Below are 6,881 nucleotides of genomic sequence, written 5' to 3' on the forward strand. Positions count from 1 at the left end.
CTTACAATCCATCATAGACCGCATTACCGTGGGGACTTTAGGCTTCCCCAGCCTACCGCTTGTCCCTCAGAATACAAGTGTCTACGACAAGCGCATCCGTTGATGTACAAGAGGTGGAAATACGATTGACTATTCCATCCCACTCCAGATCTTATGGTTAACACGGTTATTACGACACAAGAATCACTAGACGACATTTGTTGTTTAATCCTAGATGGATATAAACCCTTGCAATGGAACCTCCACCATATCAACACAATCCATGGTTCCATTGCCCACCACATAGTCATATTCATAGTTATGAAAATAGTGGTTTTGGTTTTTATGCAATAGTGATAATCATAGTACTTTGCAAGTAATTTGATAAAGATACTCAAATGACATGAGCAAGTGATGAACTTGCCTAAACACTGCAAAGTTTTGCAGTTGGATGGTGTGGACTAACCCTTGTCCTCTGTTTCTGAAAAATAGCATCATTGTCCGATAAGGGCAATGGTTAAAGAAGCAATTATGCATGATTCCAGTTTTAGGGTTTGTTCCCCCCTTCCGATGACATTATTATTTCAGGTAAGAGGTTAATACTAAGATATATTTTGAGATACTCTATTTAGGGTAAATACAACCTTGAAATGTTGTCAAGGTGTTTTTAAAGTCCAATTGCATTAATGGACTTATTTTCATTATTGAAAATAATAATATGTGTGATTTAAATAATTATTTAAATCATCAAATTAAGACTTATTCTTAGTTGTCTTCAAAAATTCTCTTTGATATTTTATTTAGATAGAGAATTTTATGCTGATCAATTTTCATATTTTTAATTATTATTTTTAGAGCTTTTAAACATTTCTTATGCAATTTCAAAGTTTCTGTTTTTAACTAATTTTGTGAAATGACTATAATGCCCTTGGGCCCCACCTGTCAGGGTGGCCCAACGGGTTAGGTCGCTCCCGAGCCACTCTGTTGGCTCGGTCAGCCCACTCGCTCTCTCCTCTCTCCTCGCAACGAAACCCTAATCCCCTTCTCCTCTCTGGCGATTTCCTCGTCGCCGCCCCCTTGTCGGAATTTCTCCGGCCGCCACCGGCCATCCCCGCCGGCGAGATTGGTATCAATCGAACCGCCGCTCGACGGCGCTCCGATTGATCCGCGTCGATCTACTTTTCCTCGTCGCTGTCGTTCTTCCCCAACATCTCTGTGGCCTGGTCGGGTGATCTACGGCGACCTCATCGCCGCCGTTGTTCTGGTGGCGTGGCGTGGCTGTGTGCCACGCCGCGATGATGCTGGGCTCCTGCGCCTGGCGACGAACTGGCTTGGCTTGGCCATGGCTTGGCGCCGCCGTTCGCCCGGCGTGTGCCGCCATGCCGCCATGGCCGTGCCCTTCTCCGTCTAACTGGTAAGCTCTCACCGCCTCCCTACTGCTCTACTGCTTGTTCTTCCTCTTCTCTTTTTCTTCTAAGCTAGCTCTGGCCACTGCCAGCTATTCCTTGGGCCTAAGCTGTGCCGAGCTCTACTGCCATGCGTGTGCTGCTTGCTGTGCTGCTACTGCCATGCTTGTACTTGCTATTCCTTCTGAATTCCTATTCTGTACCTCTATTCTAATTGCTGCACTTGCCAGAGTTCATGCGTGTTCATGTGTGATATCCTAGCTTGATTGCAGTGTACAATTTCTTGCAAATTTGCAAGTGCCAGAGCCATTGTGGCTTACTCTGGTGCTCAGATGTATGATTGTGCTCAATTGAGCATCACTGTGGCTTAACAGTGTGATTAAATAAGGATTAGATCTGTGCATTGCTTGTGCATCTTGATCCAGTGGATCATCATGTCTTTGATGTGCTCTGGATGTAATCATGGATTATTATTTACTTATCTATGAAGCATCTAGTGATTATCTGTGACTTTGTATTCATATAATTCCAGTGTGATGCCTGTGAGTAATTCTAGCATGCCTTGGCATGCTCTAGCAGGCTCTGGTGATCATTTGATCACCACTTGCTTGTGGCTTGCATGCTTACTCATTGCCTGTGCCTATCTGATGCTCATCCTGGTGTCTGTGTGACACATGCACTTGTGCTAGTGAGTGTTAATGCTTGCTCAAGCATCATCTGATGCTTGCAGTGAGCTATTGGTTCACTGGCAAGATGTTAGTGCTTGGTTACTTGTCTGTTTCATTTATCTGTAATTCCTTGCTTGGCTAAATAGATAAATGATGTGAACTGTTTATCATTAATGATCATCTTACAATTAATAAGTTTGAGCTAGAGGGATGCCAATCATTTATTGGGAACCCTAGCTCCATTTGAACCCTTCTGGGTAATGATATAATGCTTTGGTGACTTTCTTGTGTGGCTAGGTAGCTGTTGTGACCCTAGCAGGCTTTGTCTGCTAGAAATGGTTGCTCCTACCCCTGTTGGATGCTTCTGTGCACTAATCCTGGTAGTCTTTCATAGGCTGCTAGGTTATTTGATGTTGAAATCATACTGGACAGATAACTGTCCAATAATCTGATGGCTTAACTAGCTGTGTGTTGCTAGGTGAATCTGGGTAGCTAGATAGGAATTAGTCCCTTGCTGGATTTCCCTGGTTAAGTCACTTTTAATTCTATTGGCTTGATCAGTGTTCCCTTGGATCCATTCCTAATGGTTGTACCCTTATTTTGCTTGCATCATATGGCTGGTAGCAAAATGATGATATAAACAGGGTACTCACACCCTTTTGCTTGTGTGTGATTGATGCATATGCTTATTTATGTGCAAGACAGATGCTTGCCCATGTTGCTTGTGTATACCTCACTCCAGCTCCTAGAAATGGGGTTGGTGTAGAGGATTGCTTCAGTGATGAACTGGTGCTTGTCCTGCTCCTCCTTGTGAGCTTGTGATCTTGGTTTGGTTCTGTGGTGGATTTTGGACAGGTTGAACAGCTCTGGCTGTTCTTCCTGTTCTTGCTGTTCTTGGTGTTCTTACTCTTTGGAGATTCTGCCGATGAGCTGCTAGGGTTTCTGGCTGTGAAAAGGTTTTATATGAACCTTTGTTGTCTCCTCTGGTCGACAGCTTGGCCTGGCACCAATTTGGTGACTCTCCTGGTTGTGTGTGTGTGCTGTTGTACATGCACAGTGCCTGGTAAGCAGGCAGTGTGTGTGTGTAAGCCTGATGCTCTGCACTTGGTCTTGGAGAGGATCAACTCGGCTGATCTTTTTTCATATCCTCTCTGTTTCATTTCTTTGCTAACCTGCCAAGTGGCAATGCCACTTGGCATAACTAGTTTCTTTGCTTTGTTGTGTGCAGGTTTCAAGATGATGATCAAGTGAAGATCAAGTTGTAGTTTAGGAATTACATTTGAATTGTAATCTTCTTTATTTTGCTTATTTCTATTTATTCCAATTCATGTAATATGTTGTAATATTTCATATTGCATTTCTGGATATTGTAAATGACATTGTATTGTGTGTGATTATCAATAAAGCTCCCATTTTCCTTAATGAGCTTTATATAATTGTTGTATTATTTATAATCTTGATTAATGATAATTGTTTATGAAATCATCTCAAATTTGAATTATGTGATATCCATTTGATGTTTGCATTTGAAATTCAAATTCAAATTTGGTTTGAATTCAATCATGCAACTTAACTTTTAATGCAATCATGAAACTTAGAATTGCAATGCAATATCTCTTCCCTCTTCTCAAAACCCTAATCTAGTTAAGTAAGAACAAGTTCATCGCACTCTCGAAACCCTAACCCTGTAGGATGTCGAGAGAGAAACCTGTTCCCCTTCGATGCAGTTTTGTTTTAAAAGCGCGAAATTTCCCCGTCATTTACAATGCAATGCACATCCCTTTGTAAAATCTACCCCTCGATCGTCTCTAAACCTGGGACATTACAGCCTTTCCCCCTTAAAGAAAACTTCATCCCGAAGTTGTGGTTGTAATACCTGAAGAGTTCGGGGTATGTTTTCCTCAGGTCTTCCTCCTTTTCCCAGGTGGCTTCCCTCTCGGGATGATGCTTCCATTGTATCTTGCAGTATTTTATGGCTCGATTCCTGAGTTGTTTCCAGTTCTCCTCGAGAATCTTCGCTGGCTTCTCGATGTAGGTCAAGTCTGGTTGTAACTCGAGCTCTTCATGTGATACGGGATCATCTGGGGTCTTCAAACACTTTCTGAGTTGCGACACATGGAATACGTTGTGAACTTGAGATAACCTTCCCGGTAGTTCCAATTCAAAGGCTAACCCTCGGTTTTGACTCAGAATCTTGAAAGGTCCGATGTACCTAGGGCTTAACTTTCCCTTTACTCCAAATCTCTGAAGTCCTTTCATCGGGCTCACCTTGAGATATACCATGTCTCCAACTTGTGGCTCCCATGTTCTCTTTTCTGATCGGCGTAACTCTTTTGCCGACTTTGAGCTATCTTCAACCTATCTCTTATGATGTCAATGATTTGTTGTTTTTCCTTGACATAATCAGGATTGAACTCTTTGCTTGCTCCAGCTTCATACCAACATATCGGTGATCTACACTTCCTTCCGTATAAAGCTTCAAATGGTGCCATCTTGATGCTGCTTTGGTAACTATTATTGTATGAAAACTCTGCTAGTGGCAAGTGCTCCTCCCATGATCCTCCGAAGTCTAGAGCACAAGCCCTAAGCATATCCTCTAGGATCTGATTAGTTCTCTCCATTTGTCCACCTGTCTGAGGATGATAGGTGGTACTATAATCCAACTTGGATCCTAAGGCTTCGTGTAGTTGCTTCCAAAATGCTGACGTGAACACGGATACTCGATCCGACACGATCTTTTTGGGCACTCCATGTTTACTCACCATCTCTTTGATGTAAAGATCGATGAGTTTCTCTCCTTTATCCTGCTGATTTACTGCTAAGAAGTGTGCACTTTTCGTCAACCGGTACACGATTACCCATATCATGTCCTTCTTTTTATTGGTCATGGGTAGTCCGGTGATGAAATCCATTCCTATCTCCTCCCATTTCCATTCTGGAATGGGTAAAGGTTGTAACTTTCCTGCCGGACTCTGGTGTTCAACTTCACCCTTTGGCAGGTATGGCATTCTGCCACATACTGTGCTATTTCTCTCTTCATGTTGTTCCACCAGAATAGCTCCTTTAGATCCATGTACATCTTTGTACTTCCCGGATGAATAGAATATGGTGTTTGATGGGCTTCCCGGAGTATTACTTCCTTGATTTCAGCAATATCCGGAACACAAATCCTCTTCTGGAACCATAATGATCCCGATTCTCCGCGGTGAAATTCTGATGGTCTTCCTTCATCTATCCTTCTCATTTCCTCCATGATGAATGGATCGTCTAACTGACCCATCATTATCTCATTCTTCAAGTTAACATTTAGCTCATCGGCTACTTGTAAAGCCGATAGTCCTTCATGAGCTTCTTTCTCCCAAAGTTGTATCTGGGCTTGACTTATTTCCTTCCTCAACTCCGGTGACAACTCTTGTTCCACTCCTCCGATGCTCTTCCTACTCAAGGCATCTGCTACAACATTGGCCTTTCCTGGAGTATAATTGATGGTCAAATCATAATCCTTGATCAGTTCAAGCCATCTTTTCTGCCTCATGTTGAGTTCCTTTTGAGTGAAGAAGTACTTGAGACTCTTATGATCCGTATAGAGCTCACACTTGGCTCCATAGAGAAAATGTCTCCAAGTTTTGAGTGCAAATACAACTGCTGCTAATTCCAAGTCATGTGTTGGATAGTTCACTTCATGAGGTCTGAGTTGCCTCGATCCATAAGATATTACTTTCCTACCTTGCATGAGTACGCAACCCAATCCATGCTTGGATGCGTCACAGTACACGGTGTAGTCCTTGCCAACTTCAGGAACTGCTAACACCGGTGCGGTGGTGAGTTTCTCTTTCAGAGTTTGAAAACTCTTCTCACACTCCTCTGACCACACGAATGGTGTGTTCTTTCTTAACAGCTTCGTCATTGGTCCTGCTATTTTGGAGAATCATTCAATGAATCTCCGATAATATCCTGCCATTCCTAGGAATCCTCGGATTTCCTTGATAGTCTTGGGTGCTTCCCATTCTAGAACTGCTGCTACCTTGCTCGGGTTAACAGCTATTCCATCTTTGCTAATGACATGACCCAGAAATTCCACTTGATCTAGCCAAAATTCACATTTGCTAAACTTGGCATAGAGTTGATGTTCTCTTAGCGTTTACAACACTAACCTCAGATGTTCAGCATGTTCTGATTTGTCTTTGGAATAGATCAAGATATCATCAATGAATACGATGACAAACTTGTCTAGATATGGCATGAAGATCTTATTCATGAGATTCATGAAAATTGCTGGGGCATTGGTTAATCCAAAAGGCACTACAAGGTATTCATGATGTCCATACCTTGAGACAAAGGCTATTTTTGGAACATCTTCCTTCTTGATCTTAATCTGATGATAACCGGATCTTAGATCAATTTTGGAAAAGACTCCCTCGCCTCTAACTTGATCGAATAAATCTTGTATTCTTGGAAGTGGATACTTGTTCTTGATTGTAACGTTGTTCAAATTCCTGTAATCTCCGCACATCCTTCTACCACCATCTCTTTTATCTACAAAGATCACAGGTGATCCCCATGGTGAAACACTTTCTTGTATGAATCCTTTCTGTTCCAAGTCATCCAATTGCTCCTTAAGTTCTTTCAACTCCTTAGGCCCCATCTTATATGGTGCTTTAGCAATCGGAGCTGTTCCTGGAAATAGGTCGATAGTGAATTCTATCTCCCTATCTGGTGGCATTCCAGGTAATTCCTTAGGAAACACATCCTGGAATTCATTTACTACAGGTATATCTTCCAACTTCACCTCCTTCATGCTGTTCAACTGTAGCTCGACTTCGATCTG

The sequence above is a fragment of the Lolium perenne genome, chromosome 3 (assembly GCF_019359855.2).
Source record: "Lolium perenne isolate Kyuss_39 chromosome 3, Kyuss_2.0, whole genome shotgun sequence".
Lineage (NCBI taxonomy): Eukaryota > Viridiplantae > Streptophyta > Magnoliopsida > Poales > Poaceae > Lolium > Lolium perenne.